Source organism: Anas platyrhynchos, chromosome 11 (assembly GCF_047663525.1).
Source record: "Anas platyrhynchos isolate ZD024472 breed Pekin duck chromosome 11, IASCAAS_PekinDuck_T2T, whole genome shotgun sequence".
NCBI classification, from domain to species: Eukaryota; Metazoa; Chordata; class Aves; order Anseriformes; family Anatidae; genus Anas; species Anas platyrhynchos.
Window position 1 is genome coordinate 4218875 of NC_092597.1, and position 21172 is coordinate 4240046.

Below are 21172 nucleotides of genomic sequence, written 5' to 3' on the forward strand. Positions count from 1 at the left end.
TGCTTTTTGTAATCAGCATGCTCTTTGCAATTAACTCTCTATACGCTCTCTTTTAGAGCATATAAAGGTCCACCCTTTCTAAGTATAATTCACTGATTTTGATGTCACACAACACCTTTTTAGGAGTTTTCCTTCATAAGAGCTTTCTCTGCCTTGATACTTTTGTGTGCTTCTAGGATCCTGACTGACTGGCCTATACATCATTTTAAGTTCATGTACTTGTTAGTCAGAAGGTCTGGACTTTGCATCCTTTTGGAACAGCAGCCAGGGACAGGTGATAGTGTTATATCACAGAATCAGAATCACAGAATCTCTAGGTTGGAAGAGACCTCAAGATCATCGAGTCCAACCTCTAACCTAACACTAACAGTCCCCACTAAACCATATCCCTAAGTTCTACATCTAAACGTCTTTTGAAGACTTCCAGGGATGGTGACTCCACCACCTCCCTGGGCAGCCCGTTCCAGTGCCTAACAACCCTTTCAGTAAAGAAATTCTTCCTAACATCTAACCTAAAACTCCCCTGGCGTAACTTTAGCCCATTCCCCCTCGTCCTGTCACCAGGCACATGGGAGAACAGGCCAACCCCCACCTCTCTACAGCCTCCTTTAATGTACTTATACAGAGCAATAAGGTCACCCCTGAGCCTCCTCTTCTCTAGGCTGAACAAGCCCAGCTCCTTCAGCCGCTCCTCGTAGGACTTGTTCTCCAGGCCCCTCACCAGCTTCGTCGCCCTTCTTTGGACCCGCTCAAGCACCTCGATGTCCTTCTTGTAGAGAGGGGCCCAAAACTGAACACAGTACTCGAGGTGCGGCCTCACCAGAGCCGAGTACAGGGGGACGATCACCTCCCTAGCCCTGCTGGTCACACTGTTTCTGATACAAGCCAGGATGGTGTTGGCCTTCTTGGCCACCTGAGCACACTGCTGCCTCATATTCAGCCGACATATACAGAGTAGTAATTCGTGTCGAGAAAATGGTTGATATTAATAAAGAAGGGGGAGATTTGGGAATGTGGCCATGGGGGTTGGAAAGCCCCGTGGTTGAGATAACATTAAACTCTTAACGATGAGGCCATCAGGAATATAAAAGAGTTTAGAGGGAACAAAGAAGGGTGATTCAGGAGACTCCATGCAGTCTCTGGTTCCTTGTTCTCCAACTGGTTTATTGTTCTCCAGCCATTAAGGCATGAAATTTCTGGGTATTTGCTGCTGTTGTTACTTCAAAGATGTTTGACCAATGAAAAGTTGTTTTGAAAAGAACTGCTGTGGAGAGAAGGGTATAAGAGGGGAGCCTACCCTCAAGATAACAAAGGCAACGCGATGAAGTTACGTCATCAATAAAGAAGCAGGAAAAAGAAGTGAAGACAACAGGCTGGCAGAATGGAGACCGGGACGGGAACAGGCACATTGATTGCCTCATGAAGGTAGGTTCGGCCAAACTCAGCAAACTGCTCAGAGAAGCTCGTACAGAAAGTCGTTGGAAACAGGCACACTGGAGCTGGGAAGAAGCTCGAGCTGAGAGAAGCGGAGCTGCACACACAGCTGCCCCTCGCTGGTAAGCAGTTGCGCATTATGGGGAATCATACGTCCTTAGGAACAACGACTGTCCTGGTAACCTTTACTCCTTATTAACAATTGGATGGTTTATGAGCCTGAGATATGGGCCCAAACTGAGGTCAAGGTGTGGGACTCTGCAACTAAAAATGACAAGGTTGCAGTGGGATTGCTCAGCACCTGGCGAGCAATCTCTGAGGCCTTAAAGAGCCATGTGGAGCCACAGTCACAAACCTGTGGCTTGCCAATAGTGAGGGAGCTGCGGGCTCCTTTACTGATCCGACTGCTACGCCATCGCCATCAGCCCCTCTGCTGCTACAGCCATTACAGGCTTTTGCTGTTACGCCCCCTGTTGACCTGAACGTGCCTTTTGACCCAGGCCTCGTTGGCCTTAAAAAGGAGATGGATATGCTTTTTCTTCGATCCGGGAAGAACGGGATACATAAGGCCTGAAGACCGAGTTGCTTGACAACTTAAAGCGAGACATAATGTTCAAAAGGAATGGAAAATGGCGACTTGTTAGTAATCAAGAAAAGGAATGGAAAATGGAGACTGTTAAGTCATGGACCTTAAAGGATTGTTTGTTACCTTTCCTGATTGTACGTATGTATAGGCATACTTGCGTTTAGTATGTAAAAGCGATGTTCTATATATTTACAATGTTTGATGTTCGTGTGTGCGTGTTGGTGGAGTGTGGACTCCCTGCACACCCAGTGCTGTTTTCTTGCCTTTTATACCTTTTATAAGTATAAATATTACAAAATTCAGATTGAGTTGAGACTTCATTTATAACATTGTCTAAACTCTGGCTCTGAAAGCCACCCCTTCTTGCCTAGAGGGATGATAAACATAGCCAATAAGAAGCTGTGACTAAAGGGAAATGGGGGACCTACTATTCTCTGGGATGGGAAGAAAAGGTAATCTATTAAATGTTTCCATGCTGGTGATTTTCTATTTCTGTTCCAGGCCTTCAGAATATTCTAGTTTAGTAATACCTATTATCTGCTTCTACTTCTTCATTTCAACTAATGTGCATCAAAAATGTTCACTTATCCACCTGGGCTCAATGGAGCTTTATACACCATATGTATTCCTGTTAAAGGCTGAACTTATTTTTATATTACTTCAGGTTTTCAATTAACCTTGCTTCCACATATTTCACAGCATTAAGAGCAGTGCGGTGTTTGGCATAACTCACATCTCCTCACACCTTCTTCCTCCCTCCCTAAAAATTTAAAATGCTGCTTTTCTATTCTGTATTGAAACCTTGTGGTATCTGTGTTACATGACCAATTCCAATGCTGGATTTCCATTATTTCTAGGAAAATAACACTAGTGGTAATTTTAGTGTTCTATACCACTGTTAGATGTACTAGCAGGTGTTGCTATACTGAGCTGCATTCATTTGCAATAAAGTGCAGAAATTGATTTTTATTCAAGGTAGATAGACAGATTTAGCTTTTTCACATATGTATATACATCTAAATGAATACAAATTATTATTATTATGGAAAATTCTACAGTCAGTGCATTTACATGTAAATAGATGAATAGTAGGTTTGTGAAGGAGAGCAAAAATGACTAGAAATCCAATTCTAAAATGCTATGTTTGGTGCTATAGGATTTCTTATGTTGTCAAATACATATTTTATGCAGACTAATCTAATGGATATATAAATTAATGACTATTTTATGGTAACCTATTCAAGCAAGTTGACTATATTAGGAAGTAAAATTAAGCATTGGGTTCTTAGCAAACTTCAGGATGTTATCAGTTCAACTATTTGTTACTGTTTTTCAAATCTAAGTCTTTGAAAGTGCTTGTCAGTGCTTAGTCAAGGCTGATGTTTCTCTTGCTAAGGCATTTCTTTGTTGTGCTTATTGCCATCATTTGTGATGTACAACTTAGAAGCTGAAGTCATGGGTATCATCACAGACCCTTTTGATTTGCAATATGAATTGCATCTTTAGGGAATCATCCACTCAGTCCTCTGAGCTGATTGTTGCATTCTGAATATGCATTTGTAGTTTAAGATTAAGACTATCATTATTAAAACTTGGAGTTTTTTTCTCATTCTCCTTTAGTCTGAATTTCTGACTCTGCCAAAATGGTTAAATCTTATCCTAATCATTAATAAGAAAATATCTTCGTCCACAAAATCAGTTCTCAGTGTTGTATGATAGCTTACTTTCACTACGCTTTCTGGAACATAAGTGCTTATATTATCCCTAATCTCTTCCTTGCTTTCTAGGACTATAAATTTGCCTTATATACATCATAACATTAGCTTTCTCAGACGTCTTATCAGCCATTGTCTGTCAAAACTTTAAGAGGCTCGCTGCTGCTTATATTACATGTGCTAAGATCCTTCTGCATTACAGAAATGCGATGAGTAATGCATCTTTCTTGATGAACCAGACCCCTAGAATCCACTTGATTGTGAAGAAGGAAATTACAGCCAAAATCATCAAATATTCAAGTCTTCATACTGAAAGTCATGTCCCACAAACATGAAATATTTCATGTTTCTCTTTAATGTACAAATCATAGGAGTTTTTCTTAAGATGAAAAGCATAGTGGAACAAATATGACCGTATCTTTTAGCCTATTCAGGTGTCTGAATGTAAGCCAGATATTCAAAAACCTTTTATAGATTTGCAACTATTTTTGAAGTGCTGCATCTCCACGGTAAATTGAACTCATCCATATGTCAAGTTTTTTCATCAGTCACAGACACCATGAGGGTTATAAAATAAAGACCCACTTATGACTTGGTCTAGCAAGGGGTGAAAAAGTCCAGCAATTTCTTTGTTGTCTCTCCTCCCTTGGTCTCCCTACACTAAAGTGATGTTCTCAAACTGATTAAGCTCAGCATCTGGCTTCCCCATGAATCTACCAAAGTCATGACTGCAGTTCTTATAGATACTTTCTATACTTGTTTTGTGCAACAAAACATTTCAAGCAGAAATCCTGTGACCAAGATGACTTCCTCCACTGCACAGTCCTCTCAATTCTGCAAAATGCCTAGCTACTATAATTGAAATCTGTACCCGCAGTCCTAACCTCCTCTTTGCCACTTTTGATTCATTCCTCAAACCTTCTCCCACAACAATTTTCTATAAGATGTATCTTGACAATTTCTTCCCAGTGAAAATGGATAAATAGGATCTTCATAACTCCTCCTTTCATTCATTGTTCTGTGCCGAAACAGTCCTCTAGCCTGTCTCAAATTGTTCTCATCTGTTTTATGAAGTGACCCCAGCCTATCCTTTTTTTTCTTCCAGTTTCTTCTTCCTCTTTTGTTTCACAATCGAACTTTGCATTACTCTTTAACTTCTTTGGAATGTTGCACTTTTTACCACACTTGCCCTTCTAATAAGCTCTCATCCCTGAACATATGGACCATACTTTACAGTCACTGTCCTCTAATTCCCATTATTTGTACTTAACGGAAACTGCTCAAACAAGTCTCTAATGACTTTTTCCAGTCCACTTAGTACTGCACCTTTGGCTACCACAACTTTGGCTACCAGTTGAAACAAATGTTTCAACTTTGATCTTACTGTAATCCTTTTTCTTTTGGCTGCCAGGACTCCATACTTTCCTTTTTGTGCCCTTCGGTGAATCTGTCTTATCAGTTCTCCAGCTGCAGGAGTTTGTAGAACAGTCAGGTTTTGATGTCTTTTTTAGTTTATCCATGAGGAGACTCCCTTGCAAGCATAGATTCAGCTACCATGTTTCTGAGGCTGATTAGGAAATATGTGAACATCTGTACTTCAAGCCTGCCTCTTCCTACCCAAACTAAAATCAAAGTCTATCTGTGCAGATACTGGAGTGGTATGTAAAGCCAATATCACTAAAACACTGGCCCTTACTCTTTCTGCAGAAACCCTCTCAATTATTCTTTTTCACAATGTCTGTAAATAATCTAACATCTTACTTATCACCCACATTCATCACCTGAGCATTGTCTTCAACTGAGATTTCTCTTTGCCACCTCAAATCCAGCTGGTGTACATGGTCTTTTCGGGCCATCTGTGTTGTCTCTTAGATTTCTCCCACTGTGAATTTACTTGCTCAAATATCAACAATCACAAGCTTATTGAGCTCAAATAATGCTGTTAGAAAGATCATTTTCCTAGTGTCTTTCTTTGGCCATATCACTTTCTGACCATAGCACTCAGGTGCTATGTGCCTCTCCCTTTTTGATTTTACACAGACAATTTTCCTTTTCTTCACTCCGTGTCATTCCCTTGTCAGTATGAAAGCAGCAGATCCTTAGTTTGTCATGACATCCATTTCCATCTCAGCTTTCACTTTCAAGTCAGCACCTTCTTGCTTTCTCCTGTCAAAACTCTTAAGATACATCTGCAAAACTGGTTCTTCAAATTTCTTTTCGAACTGTACCTTCACCCTTCTACCTAGAGGGGAAAAAAAAAAAAAGACTATCATAATGACTATTACTGTATTTTTTTCTCCTACCTATTGCATTTTGTCCTGAATTTACTGTATAATTTTACTGTATACTTAGTTTTTTTTTCCCACTGTGCATTTGGATAGGGCTAATGCTGTCAAGTCCTGGTCTGTAAGTAGGATTTGGAGGTGCTATGGTAAAGTAAATAGCACTGAAGGGAACAGTAAAGGCCAGGAGGAGTTGAAGTCATGGCTATATCCCTGCAGAATGTGCCTGGCACACTAGTCCAACAGCTAATATTTTTGGCAAAAACACATATGGAAACTATGTCCATGGTCAGATGTGCACACAGAGTGCTGCCAAAACAGAGCAGCGTACACTGTAGGATATGCTGTTTTCCCCAGTAGCATATACAGAGATACTGGTCCTTACCTTGGAAAATGTGAAGCACTTGAATGAACTCTGGGATCTACAGATGAAGTTCTGGGGTGATTTACAGTATTTCAAACTGATGCTTAAGCAGCTAAATCATTCCCTCCAGCACCCATTTGTTGTAATCTCCCTCCAAAGATATTAAAAATGCAGAAACCTTGGCCAGGTTGTAGTTGATCTAATTTATAAAACATTTTCTGGGTATTAAAAACTAGGGCAATGCACTAGTAGTTTTTAAATTGTGTTAAATATACTGTAAACTCCCAGAAAGAACCTTTCATTGAAGATTATTGTATGAAGACTTGAAGATTAAAGCATCTAGATTAAAGATTAATGTGAAGTGCACCAGGAAATGGTTTGATGTATAAGGAGCTATGTAAGATATTAATCGTGCACTTTTCAAAACTGCCTGAGGGAATTGGACACCCAGTTCTCTAACATGCCTTTGAACATCTCACTAGAAAGAATTTGTTGTTATAGAGTGAAAATGGCAATATTTTCATTGGAAGCTTGAATAAAAGAGGAAGGAAGAGATGTTGAGACATTCTGTACTCTTCTGGAGCTCAATGTTAGATCCTTACTTTTTTTTTTTTCCTGTTCTGAATTTGCTTCGTAGGTTTCAGAGGATTTTAGAGCTGCTGTTATTGTATAGAGGCAACTTGGATTTGGGTGCTACAAATTAATAAAACTGGTCTGAGCCAAGAGCATGGTTCCACCTACCTATGTATTTAGTGTCATCAAGTCCATTTCTACTTTGCTTTCACTTCAAGGTAGTTTTTATGTTCTCATGAACAAGAATAATTTGAAAAATAACCATGTAAACCTCGAGGAGACAAATTTATACATATACATATTTATATTTACAAAATAATAGGTATTTAAATAATTATACTTGATGCAATTCAATTATATATTGTACATGTATTTAGTAAAGTACTCCTTTTCCTGGAGTTTTTCTCAGTCATGATTTTTTGTATAAGAACTTCAATACTGATATAGAAGAAATGTTCCACATATGGTAGAAATTACAAGTTTGCTTGTCCCCAGAGTGCTGCAGTACAAATAAGCTGTTAAATGCCAACTCTGAATGTTATTTTTTAGATGTTAAGAGAGATAATCCTGTATTAAAACTATTAGGAGGCAAATTTATTTGAACTTCAAAACATCTTTGATCTGGAATGAAAATGAACTGTGTATGAGTGTATGCTCCGTTAACTTGGGGTTGGCCAATTTTTTGTGTTTTTGTTTGTTTTTTCCATTAGCCATTTTTCCAGTGCAGTTTTTAATAACTGATTGTGCAATACAATTACTTTTCCTGGTAAAATCTGGTCTGTTGCCTTCATAAAAAGACAGGTTTTATGTAGAAAATACTGTGTGGGAATCAATATTCAGGTTTGCGGTCATCTGAAGAGTTAAGGTGCTGGTGTGTTGCATTCAGACCTACTTCAGTGGCCTTATCGTTAAGCCTCCAGTAAGCATTTATAAAGTGAGGCTTCCATGGGTATTGGGAAAGTGTGATTAAAAATAATCATATGTCTAATGAATGTTTTCTTCTGAATTTTGGCAGGATCATCCATTTGAATTTGTGCCGATCTCTACGGGAACCTGATGCCAGCAATTTAAGGATCTTCACATTCAGTCTCAGTGGTAAGATCTAAAGATGCTATAGTAAACCATATTAGATTATTATTGTTTTCTGTAATATTGCACTAAAACTACATTGCGGGGAGGGCAGGAGGAGTAATTCTGTTTGACCTATACACAGATAGATATAAGAACGTATATTGATCTGTACAAGGTTGAGCTCAGGACACAAGTTCTGAGGAATTTTCATCAGAGTAAAATCAGAAAGGTCATATTTATTGTTCTCTCAACTAATGTAACTGCTCTCAAAATGTTTGACATTATACATGTAAAATGATGTAACCATTTACCGTATGGATGGTGGACAGGCTCCAAAGAGAAAGTAAAATGCACAAAAAGGAAATTCAGAAGTTTTGAAAACAGAGCAAATAAGAAGTAAAACTAGAAATTACTTTCACCTCTAATGCTGTCTTTGTTGTAATTAGTCTGATTGTTCAAACCTTGGGCCAGATTCTCAGATGTTGCCCTACATCCTTTGTGCTACTGTGGGGACCTTGTGAAGCGATGTGGTCTGGTTGCACCTTGAAGCTCAGAATTTCTGCTCTGGAGAGAAATTCACAGCTATAGTAAAAGTGAAAAAGAGAAGGGGACAGCTGAGTCCCACTGCACGTTTTGTTTTGGAATTTACTTTCTAGGAAATTCTAGCTGAGTACTGTGCAGTATTATTCTGCACAAAATCACATGGTGTGTATCTGTTTGTTTTTTCAGGTAGGAAAGAACTAATTTTTGGATTATAATGTTGTCTGTGATGCTTTTTGATTCTTGCTTCTTTTTTTGATTCTCTCAAAATGATTCTCACCATTATGCTACATATCCATTAGTTTTTTTGGCCTTGGAGAAAGAGGAGGCGGGGGGGGAAACATCACCATGTGCTGTACTCCTCCCCTTAACATTGGCTGTTGCACATTATTATAGGCAGAGTATGGACAGCCCTTTGACCTCACCTACTTCAGTCATAATCATGCTGTTTTTAGTTCACTGTGAAACGGATGTCAAGTAACACTACTTCCAAGTCCTGTCCATTACAGGCTATTGAAATATAAATACTTTTTGAATTAGGGTTCTCCTCAAAAAATTAGGACTCTTCAGATATGGAAACAAAATATTTATTCATAATTCCTCTAGCAATTTATTGTCATTAACCAAGTAGATCAGTAGAATCTCTGCTTCAGTTTAAAGATCACAGAACCACAGAATTGTCTAGGTTGGAAGAGACCTCAAGATCATCAAATCCAACCTCTGACCTAACACTAACAAGTCCTCCACTAAACCATATCACTAAATTCAGCATCTAAATGTCTTTTGAAGACCTCCAGGGATGGTAACTCAACCACTTCCCTGGGCAGCCCATTCCAATGCCTAACAACCCTTTCGGTAAAGAAATTATTCTTCCTAATCTCCAACCTAAACCTCCCCTGGCACAACTTTACCTGTTCCCCCTCACCAGGCACATGGGAGAATAGACCAACCCCCACCTCGCTACAGCCTCCTTAATGTACTTATAAAGAGCAATAAGGTTGCCCCTGAGCCTCCTTTTCTCCAGGCTGAACAAGCCCAGCTCCCTCAGCCACTCCTCATAAGACTTGTTCTCCAGACCCCTCACCAGCTTTGTCACCCTTCTCTGGACTAGCTCAAGCACCTCGATGTCCTTGTAGCAAGGGGCCCAAGATGTATTCAACAGCACTAGTATTCCTGTCCAATCACACTTTTCCTATAAAAATAAGCATAACAATGTGTTATCATAAATCGTCAAGACAGATTACATTTCGTTATTGCTGGGTGACTCTTATAACGTTGGAATGTGTCCCTAATAAAGTACAGTATCTCCCTCAGAGCATACTGCATTAGTAATGCTCTTCATTAGAAGTAAAAGAATACAGCATTCATATCATGTTACTTGATCATACAGCCATGGTGCAGAACAACAAATTATCAAGGGAGTTTTGAAAGGTGGTCCTCGTAATACTATTCTATTTTTTTCAAATTATTTGATGCTATTACATTCTGTATGCATTGTAAGTTGGAGCTGAAAGTCAATGCTGTTCTGACAGACAAAAGTCATGGAAGCTAGAAGTGACTGCTGCTGAACTACTAGATCTTTTTCCTCTGTAAACAGGAGACATTAATGACCAAGTAAACAAAAGCAGAAGAGCCTCGTTTGTTAACTCTTAGCTAGGGCAAATGAAAATCCACTACAAGTCATTAAAGTCTCAACTCCGTGACAGAACTACTGCTCACTGCAGCAGGAGCAACTCAGGTAACAAACATTTAAGCACTAACAAGTCTAACTGTTTTTAGCTAAAGTTCATTAGGTTCTAGGAGACAAAGTTGACTAACTGTAGGTGTATAAGTACATATAGGGAGAGAGGGAGAGAAAGTTACTTGTTCTTGTTACCAATAAATGTGTAGCAGATTCCTCAGAAGGGTTAATGACCTTCAGGGCATACAGATGACCAGCTCACTTTTCACATCAAAAGCCAGTACAATATGATAGATTATATTGTGTATTATATATATAATACAATTAAAGGAAACGTGTGTGTGTTAAAATGAGGAAAAAAGAGCTCTTTCTGACTGCATTTCTTTTTTGACTATCCCTTCGCACTTCATTTCAGCCTTTGTTTGTTTTTTGTTTTCATGCTTTATTATATTTTCTTGAGGCAAGAAAGGCTTTCAATGAGAACTTGATGAATGTCCATATTAAAATGGATCCTTTTTTTAATTAAGTTCATCTAAATTTAATTTTGCAATTTTACTTCAGTATGACTCCTATGACTCCAGATGTTGGATGTGTTTTTCCTATTGCTGCTCTCGCATAACTGTACCTGTAAAAGATTTATGACTTAGAGGCATTTCTGAACATTTTTGAGTGTTTTCAGCATATGTTTCAAGGATGGCAATTAACATGAGCAATTAGCATCCTAAAATACTGTTATTCATCCATGATTTCTTTTAATAGGATATTACTTTTATTAGTTTGAATTTTAAAGTTTAAAAGAAACATTGTTATAAAAGCATTTCAAATGATACAGGGATATTCTCCCATGCAAATTGCTAAAGGTGAAAGAGAAGACTTCAGGAGGTATGGGATGCCATGTGAATAGCTATAACTAAGAATTACTCACTTTGATTAAAGAAAACCCAAACAGTTAGTGGATTTGGGGGTCCTTTCCTTTTATTACAAGGTGCAGTTTGATGGTGTCAGTGTTACTTGAACTTCGTAAATGTGGGAAATACGTACCTCGAGTGCTTATTGGTCTTAAAGATTGCAAAATGAATTTACTAATTTTGTTAACATGAGAAATACGTTTGCAGATTAAATAACATCACATACTTTTCACATTACCATCATTAGTGTAAAGGGTTCTTGTTTTAAGAATTGCCTGGAAATTGCTCCTTGAATATCTGGACATATCTAGTAGCATTGCATATGACACACGTGAGGCAATGCATAATGAAGACCCAGGTTCTCATCAGAGAAACATGTACCATAATTTAACTTCCAAATAATATTATAAGGAAAAGACTTCAAAATTAAATTAAAAGACAGTTGCATTCTATTCTGTCCTTCAAAACAAAATCACTTTCCTTTTTGCCACTCTTAAGCATTCTTAGTATATTACTTTGAAATATTTGTCCATTCAGTAAACAAATACAGTTTTGAACATTTGTGTAAATTCAAGGCTCATAGGATGCAAACGGCTCTAGGCATGATTGGCAATCTCACCCCAGATTTGTTTGGAGGTTTCTTTGGAACAAATAGAATTGCCAGTGATGAACATCAGTAATGGAAATATGAATCAACTTTTCTGTTTTCTTCTAAACTCCTACCAGTTTCCGTAATATAACTTGGCATTTACTGAAGAATTCTAAGAGGTACTGTCGTTTCTGTGGCTTATGTGTTAGGAAAGGGAAGGTGTAAAGGACCCTATAGGTCCCATTTGCACTAGAGATGTCAGTGTGAAGGAAGGCTGCAGAGCAGTGACTTAGTGACTTTTTGTAGGCAGTGGAGTCATTTGAGAGAGCTCCTCAATAGGAGCAAGACCATGAGCCCTGGAAATTTGTCTCTTTTGTGCTCAGATTGCATCTTTGTAGAGAAAAGATACCTTCTAGTGTAAGCGTCAATTTTGTGGGAGTTAGACTGGGTTTTGCTATCTTTATTCTAGTTCATTTCTTTCCTAAAATGACTTTTCTCCATACATCAACAGAGGATGCATTTTTGAATCATTTTCTCTTCCCCTAGAATTCTTGGTGATGCTGGGTTAAAGTAACTGTAGTACATTATGAAAAGCAAGTATACAGTTAGAAATTTTAGCAAAGAGACTCAAGTAGCTCATTTAATTTCTAGTAGAAGAAACAAACATAACAATCCTCCGTTGGGCAAAATGCTTCTGAGCTTTAAAAGCTTTATGTGGGAGCCTGGATGGGACCCAAAGAAGGAACTACTTTAAAATTGCAAAATGACACAGTTTATTATTGTTAAATTGTCAAGATTTGCTATATGTTTGCTGAGATGGTAACCATACAAGGTGTTTTCAGAAACACTAACTAGAGAAGGGTATGTTAAACCTCCAACGTCTTAAGAATGCCTAATCACTGCCTGCCAATACAGCTGAATCCTGCTGGGTAATGGGGGAATGCCTACCATGTAAATATAAAGAGGGTTATTTAGGAGACCAAGTGAGCTGTGAATTATTGCCTAGGTTGTCACAAAAAAAAAAAAAAAAGGAGTTGTGAATAGAAAGAACGTGTACTGAGTTCTGAATAGATTTGTTATACTTTTTTTGAGGTAGATGTGGAAACTTGCTCTCTGCAAGAAGAGATCTGTTTTTTCAGATTGCAAATACACCAGCCACCTAGATTACTATGGGGAAAAAAATAGAGAAACAAAACTGTGTTGTTTTTATGTGTGATAAATGCAAGAATCAGAGGAAAATAATTATCTATCTAAATTTAACATCTGTATTGATCTAGGTTCCACTGAAATCAGTGGGAACCTTTCTAGTGGTTTGAAGGGGACTGGGACTGGATCCCTGGGTAGTGAAAGAGTTAAGAACTGGATTGACAGGAGAGATAGTGGGGAATACCTTCCAAGCCCAGCTGAATTGTGTATCATTTGCACAGAGCAATTGGAATGATAAACTTGGAAGTACTTAAAAATGATTTGTTACTTAATATGTTGAAGCTCGTATCTTGAATCCCAAATGAGTAGTCTGAAAATCTATACTGTGTACTTCTGCAAGGTTATGTATACACAAATGGATCTTTAAAAATGGGAAGAGTTTCACTTAAATTAGGAAGTTCATATTTCTGTTCCTTTCAGGCAGTCATCACAGACTGGGAGGGCGGGGGGAGAGATAATGGATATTTGAGTGGGGATATCTTGTTAGAACTTTCTCAAAACTCAATAAATTTAGATCTAATTGCCCAGTGTAGTAGGATATAAATGGCATGGTATTTCTACTATATTAAAATCATACTGTCTCTGTATTTTCTCTTAAACTATATAATAATAAGAGCTTCAGACTCTCATCTTCTTATCTCTTCAAACGGTGTCCAAGTTTACAAGTATGGTGACAGGAAGGGTATAGGAAATGAAAGTAATTTAGGTCAGCTGTGTTAATTATTTTTTTTTAAGTTTACCATACATCTAGTTCCTATAAGCAGATGTAGCTGGAAATACTGTCTTTTTAAAATAGTAAATGGCTTTTCAAATTAAAGCTTTTTTGTACATCCTATTTTCAGCAGAGTAAATAATAGTTTATACAAACAAAAGAAAAGGGGAGCCCATTTTGCTACAGTCACATCAAGTAGTATTTTTCAAGGTGTTGGCTCTTTTTTTAATCAAAAAAAAAACAAACCACAGATTTCATTGAAAATGAACAGCTAAATTAGAAGACAGTTTTTTCATCCACATTTGGAGGTGGAGTAGAATTCTTCTCATCTTCTCTCAGTAATTGTTGGTAAGGACTTTTGCTGCCAAGCTGAGTGATTCTAAATTAAATTATTTGTTTTCAATGTGAATAATATTTTCTTACCAGTCAGCTTACATGTAATCAACTTAAATGGCAGCTTTAGAAAGAGATGAACCATGTCAATGTAATTCCCAAGATGAGGAATGAATACCTGATGAACTTCATTCTTCTAAGATAAAAATAATACAGTACCTTAGCTTTCTGGTTGTTGTACTTTTCGTGTATTTTTTGTTTGTTTGTGTATTTGTTTTTTGGTGTTCTGTTAAGTAGCAGTTGTGGGGTGGGTCCTTGTTACATAGAGAACATTCTCCAAATGGTATACACATGTTTTTCTTGTACCATAACTCCATTAATAATGAAATATCCTCGAATATGCTAAAGATTTTAAAAGCTGACCTATTTCAGAACACTGAAAATAAATTAAACAGAGCAAATTAGGCTAGCCAAACAGGAAGAATGGATTTTGAACAAAAATTTAGTCCAATTTGAAGGGTGGATATATGCTTTGAAACATTGCCATAATTTTGTTAGGCTTTGCCTGATGAAGGTGAATGTGAAACAGCACTCCGAAATTAAACGCAGTCTTCAGACAGGAGGGAGATGCTTTCAGTAGTAAGGCAATGTGAGGTAGTACAGACAATTTGCTGATAAGCTAGGCCGAACTTTCTTCCAATAGGCTGTAAGGCATTAATCAGTAGAGTCAGTGAGAGTGATCTTGGAGGGGGCTGAAGGCAGTTGATTGGGTGCCTTCTGTGCAATGTGGGTTTGTCCTCCACTATATTGTTAAGAAACATATCAAAAATGCTGTTTAAGAGAAAGAATAATACAAAGGTAGATCAGCAAGAAATTTTGCAACACACTACGATGCAGTCTGAACATACAGCATGTGCTGGAAGAACCTCTTAAAAATTGATTCCCTGTTTTTAGCAAGGTCCAATTTAATGGCCCACTGGATCTCCATGACATGGGGTGATAGGATGTTATTGTGTCCCATAAAAATGGAATAATTCTTCATTCATGAGAATTAATAATACACAGTACAATAAACTATTTTTTTCTTTTTTTTTTTTAAACTAAATATTCATAGTCAAAGTGCAAACAATAAATAGTAAAACCCACTCTAGTGGTCTTCCAGTTGTATCTGTTACATGCTAGTGCAGAATTACTAATGAGAACATACTTATGTATAAATAAATCTTTTATCCTCATTATAACTCCACTGTGTTCCTACAGTGAAGTCATCCACCCAGAGCTGCTTATGGATTGAAAGCCTCAATAGCCTCTTTTATTTATAATAAATATTGCATACTAATGTTAACAATGTCATTGTGTGATGCCTCAATAGAGGATTATGACTTCATGTAATCAGCTTGATATGTCTTCTCTCTACTAATGGAGTCAATTTTCCTTACAGAGGAGATGAGAATCACTTATTCACAAACCTTCTAGCAAATATTCAATCTATATACTGTATTAACCCAATACTGAAGTGGCACAATGAAGCTCAAGGCCAGGATATACAGAGTTAAAGTTTAGTACTTAATCTTAATTTATCCCTATTGTGTGCACTGAAATGTACTTTAATGTTAGAAATCATTATTTCCCCAAAAACAGTATTTCAAGTGTGAATTACTACATTTTCAGGTGTAATTCCTGACATTGTTATATGGAATATTCCTGAAATATGCAGGACTATAAATAACATAATCATAAAAATGGTTTTGTGGCACATAGCTAGTGTAAAAAGAGAATAAAATGTATTTATATTAATGAGCAAAGATAAAAGCAATCTTCTATCATCTACCGGAGATGAATAGCACATTGGGGAATAGGGGCCCATCTCAAACAGCACTTATGCACATACTTAACCTCAATTATTGTATCAACAGGGCTTCAGTACAATCTTAAACTTAAACACCAAGGGGAAAAAGGGAACTAATACATTGGCATACAATATGCATATTTATATAATAACGCAAAATATTAAGTAAACTATAGCACAGTCTTTTGCGATGTATGAATGTAGATATCTTGTAATATTAACATAATACAATTCAATGCTTAGCTCCTGAATGCCATCAAAATAATTTACCTCAATGTTCATGAGAGAAGTTCAGGCTAAGATGAAAAGCATAAATCCACCTAACATACAATTCACCTAACTGTCTAAAGACATGTTCAATATACAGGATTTTATGCTAACTAAAGAGCAGAATATTCCAGCTCTTGTGAAAATACCAGTTCTTCATTAGTCTTTGTTAGCAACTTAACATGGAGAATCAAATAAAATAAGAGTTATCCTAAAACAGAACTCAGAAACCAAATCCTCTTTAGTGGAATAAGTCCGCTGGTAGGAGACAATTTCAGAACTAACGCAGTCATCCTGTTTGTTTCTATCTGTACAAAAAACAGTAGTCTTGTTGTATAGGCCAGCACAGGTATTGAAAATGTGTGGATACTTCTTATGGAGAAAAGAATGTGTGATACTTGAGAAATACTTCTTTTACACATAACCTAAATCCATGGCTGTATTTTCATCAGAATATTTCTTCTAACCACAGTGTATGACGTGTGTAGAGATCTGCAACATGCTAATATTTTTATCTACGCAACAGACATGTAAGAGCTCTTGAATAACTTAATTTAGTAAATTTAGGAACTGATATATTGTTTTGTTTCTGCTAGTATAAATCTGGAGATGTTCCACCCATTTTAGCAGTCAACTTCACAATTATATCAATCTATCTATACAGGATTTTAAGCATTTGCCTTCTAATCTATGTTATTTTGAATGTTTCGTTTTCTAGGTTTAACTGCATGTAAATAGTTTCATTTGGAGTTTCCTTTTATTTTCATTAGAGCATGTTTTAATTAGGAATAACTTTACAAAATGATGTAGAGTGTGTTAGGATGAACAGAATGAAAGACACGTGCATGACACAAAAGAGATGATTCATTCCTATGTGTGCAGAGGAAATTGGTTAGGAATCACATGTGGTATTTTTGCCTATAGTCACTGGGTTGATGAGCTTGGGTTTGAAATACGTGTGAAATGAGGAGAGCAATGAACAGATGTAGCTTCAGCTTGTTGACAAGGTGGGTGCCAGCAGGTATCACTACAGGGGCAGTGTGTAATGATGCTCTTGGTGCTCAGGCAGTGTAGATGTATTTACCTGTGGGACTTGTCACCTCTGTGGTAATAGAACCTCTAGACATCGTTCAAGTAAGTAAAAAATGACAGGCTTTGGGGTCTGTGCAAGGCTCACTGTGCAATTCGGGGAGTATTTAAAAAACTTGTTGCACACAAATAAAGGCAAACTTTCTATTACCTCTGACTTAATTTTCTTTTATGTTACTTCAGTAGGGACTGTTCACCTGCTTACGATCAAGTATATTGTAAATGTCTGCAGGATCAGAGCAGTTGATGACAGCTCTTTGGGACGCTACCCTGCACTCGGTGCAGGAGGGCTCAGGCAGAACAGTGTCTTGAAGTTCTAGCATGACGTAAATAAGGGAAATATGAGGCTGAAACTTAGCCAGTTTTAGAATAATCTTAACTGTATTCATAAAACAGGCAAAGCACTATTGTGATCTCATTTTTCATAATGTAATAACTTCTAGAGGGATTTTCCTTTGAACTTCACAAATATCTGCTGAAATCGTGCAACAGCCCAATACAAAAGCTTCAGGTTTTGAGAATTAAAAATGAAAGAAAACAAGGATTTTTGCTGACACAACGTTCCAGTTTATGGGATGCATTTCTAACTGGATTTCCACCTGTGATAACAAATGAGGGCCCCAGCCTCCCCATTTGTGAGGGGATTCCCCATCTGTGCGGGTTCACTCTTATCATATTTGTGGACATGAAAGCAAAGCTTGGGCGTAAGAGCTTGGAGCTCTCGCCCACTGGCTCTTGCCTCTGTTGGAGGTCCATGTAGGATTGCCCCTGGCCTGTGCTCTGGGGCTGCGGCGCATGCAGGAGCCATTTGGCCTGGCAGCAGTGTCAGTGCTGGGCTCAGATTACAGCCTGGCTGCACAGCCTCTCTGCAGTGAAAGCCATGCATTAAGAGAGTTCTCATAAACAGATAATTAACTTCAAGCTTAATTATATGTCCAAAAATTGTCTGAAAATTGATGTTCTAAAAATTAAAAACTAATTCAAATTTCTTAGCTGCTTTCACCACTGTCATTAGGAAAATTCTCCAAAAAATCCTCTCTCTGATAAATAAGCCTCCACTATCATAAATAAAGGAGCCATATTTAGATTCCAGTTCAACATGCAGGAGAAATTTGGCAAATCTAATGTTTTCAGATCAGTTCGGTATGTGTTATGAGAATAATGTCAGTGGAACAGTTACTTTTATTTTTTTTAATCTTTAAAAATGTAAAGGAGAAGGGAGAAAGATCACTGATAAAACAGAAAGGCAATGCTTTAAATAACTAGAGCAGTGGTAAGGCAGAGAGCTTCTAAATAAATATAAGGTGTGAAGTTGTTTTTTTTTTTAAAACTGCAAATGAAAATTATATATTCACCAGGGCAGCTTTAAATTTGGTGAAACAGAAGAGCAATATACTTTATGGTTTTGAGTAAAGAAGCATAGAGTCTTGCCATAATAGAGTATTTACTATGTCACAGCAATAGGCAAATAACAGTATGTAAATGCTTTCACCTTGACCAAAGGCCTTCTTGTAAGCTATCACTAATTTTGATTTTGCCACAGTAAAAGAACATCAGAATTTGGACTTTGATAAAACTGTTCTGTTGGCTGGGAAGTTTGCCTTTCAACTGTGATGTGATACTCAGTTCATTTTGCCAAAATATTTATGCCAAGTATTACTATTAAATCTTTTTATGTTGCAGAGATTTTTGTCAACAGACACACAAGAATTGGGTTTTAAGTGGAGTTAATCATTGAACTTGGAGAAGAGAAACACTGGGGGAGTACTTCACTTATACAAACAAACCACCATGCAAGCTTCAGCCACTTCTGTAATTATTACCCTCTTTTCAGAATAGTGTAGGCGAAACATAAAATCTGGCTCCCCCTCTGATCTCTATTCATGTTTAAGACTTGTAGAACCTGTTAGAAGAAAGGGATAATTAAAACAGAGAAAGCCATGTATTTGCTGCGGCTGCTTGTGTATCAAATCTTTTGAAGTCTGCTTTAAGCAATTATATCTGAGTACTTCTTTTGGAAGCCTAAGAAATAACATAGAGCTTTCTAAGGTATCACTGTTTTCTGAATCTTTCAATTCTGTGTAAATACTTATATCAGTAGAATGATAGATTAAATGCTAATCCATTTTTCCTTCAAAAACAAAACTTAAAGGGAAAGACAATCCCCAAAGAATAAAGTATTCTGTCTCTTTTCCCTATATCCTCCAGTGTGTCCAAAGGTCACATTTTAAAAATAAATCTTTAATTGGTGTTTGTAGTTTCATTTTACTATTTGATTTGCATTGCAAATTTAAATGTTTTATAAATGCAAAGGTAAATATATATTGCGAAGGTGGGGTTCAGTGTTTTTGTTATTACTGTGTACTCAGGTGTATGTGATCACCAAGCATAGATTAGCTCTGTAGTAGGAGTTGCTAATAATTGTAGTCATTCAGCAAGCAATCCCTTTCCACACCGGAGAGGGGAAGTAAGGGCATACTTGTACATGGGTAATACTGAGTAATGTTTAGCAAATATTACTGTGGTGTTACTGAAACTTGAGCTCATAATTCTTAAAGCAGGATCTATTTGTCCTCCATTACCAAAAGCAGTGAGGTGCTGTAGTGGAGTGATTGGGATGTGGGAAAGAGTATACGTGGCACAATCCAAAATAAGAAATAGATCATAGCCTGATAACAGGGCAGCTCTTGCTGCATGATGAAGCTGTAGTTCCTAATGAGCTTGTTTGCCTGCACTGTAGAGGATAAGGGATCTATGCAATTCTGGACTCCTTTCCCTATTTCAAAGAGCCCAGATCTGACTGGGAGGCACTGTGGCATAAAGGGATGACTGCCATTTTCCAGTGTAGACTCTTCAATTAAAATCATTTGCACTTGTGTTTCTTATTCCCTGTAGAAATCACTGCCATAATTCTCACAGTCAGATGTCACTGGACACTAAGCGCCACCCACACTAAGGAATATGTTTAGAAAAGGGGCAGACAGTATGGCAACCACTGCTAAAGTAGCATAATTCCTGGTAGGTTTATAACACTCTATTCCAAACAGTGACAATAACTTAAAACGTTGAGCCAAGTCAATGTGCTCGGGCCCTGCAGTCAACCAGGCTCAGCTGGAGACCATTCCCACTTTGGGTTTTGAATGTGGCAGTAGCGAGCACCCATGCTTTTCCCAATGCCTACCTCCGTGGAGGGCTGAAATCCATGGTGGAATCCTGGGCATTGTTTAGGAGCTGGTGGCACCGTACCATGATGGATGCAGATGCTCACAGCCTTTCTTTTGGTATGGTAATGGCTCCTCAATAAAGCTGACACGTGCTAGAGATGGCTTGACAGTGTAGCACCACCCAACACATAACATCCTGGTATAAATGTCACAAGCAATCATTCTTCCCAGATGCTGAATTTTACAGAAACAGCATCCAGAAGTAATATAGAGTTTTAATAGAAGCAATAATAGTTTTCTTTATATTCCTTTTTGGCTGCTGCTGTTCCTGGTCCAGTATAAGCTAACAGCTAAAATGGCCAGACCCTGCATTAGTGAGCTCACCAACCTGCCACAGGCAAAAGTCAGATCCCAATAAGACAGTGGTTAAGAATTCACTGTGCCACTTGTGTGGTACCTTAGATGATAGCAGAGACACAAGAGTGGCTTTCCTGAAACATGGCTCTGTTTCTTGTTATTTTGAGGAAGGTCGTGTGATTACCTTAAACTTAGGAGTGTGTATAAAAGGGTATAAATATATTATCTTTCTGAGCTGTATTAAATATTTTAAATGTTGTACTAATCAGGAGGAATTTCTGTCAAAAAAAAAAATTCTTCCAGCAGAGACACGGCTGTCACAATTGCTTAAAAATAGGTCCATAAACTGAAGCTTCCAAATCAAAAGTTTTATTTCAATATAAAACATTTTAGCACCCATTTTTCCTGAAGCAGCTTTGATATTTAGGCTCTCTTAACTTTGGTTTCAGTTG

General features: G+C 37.6%; 1 protein-coding gene across 5 annotated transcripts in view; it reads left to right on the plus strand.

The window, feature by feature from the left end:
* SEMA6D (semaphorin 6D) overlaps positions 1-21172 on the plus strand; it is a 277603-nt gene that overhangs the window by 126502 nt on the left and 129929 nt on the right. For all 5 annotated transcript variants that reach the window (XM_072043616.1, XM_027466880.3, XM_072043620.1 and 2 more), the window contains exon 2: positions 7970-8049. The gene's annotated coding sequence lies outside the window, so the exon portion shown is untranslated. The remainder of the gene's footprint in view (positions 1-7969; positions 8050-21172) is intronic.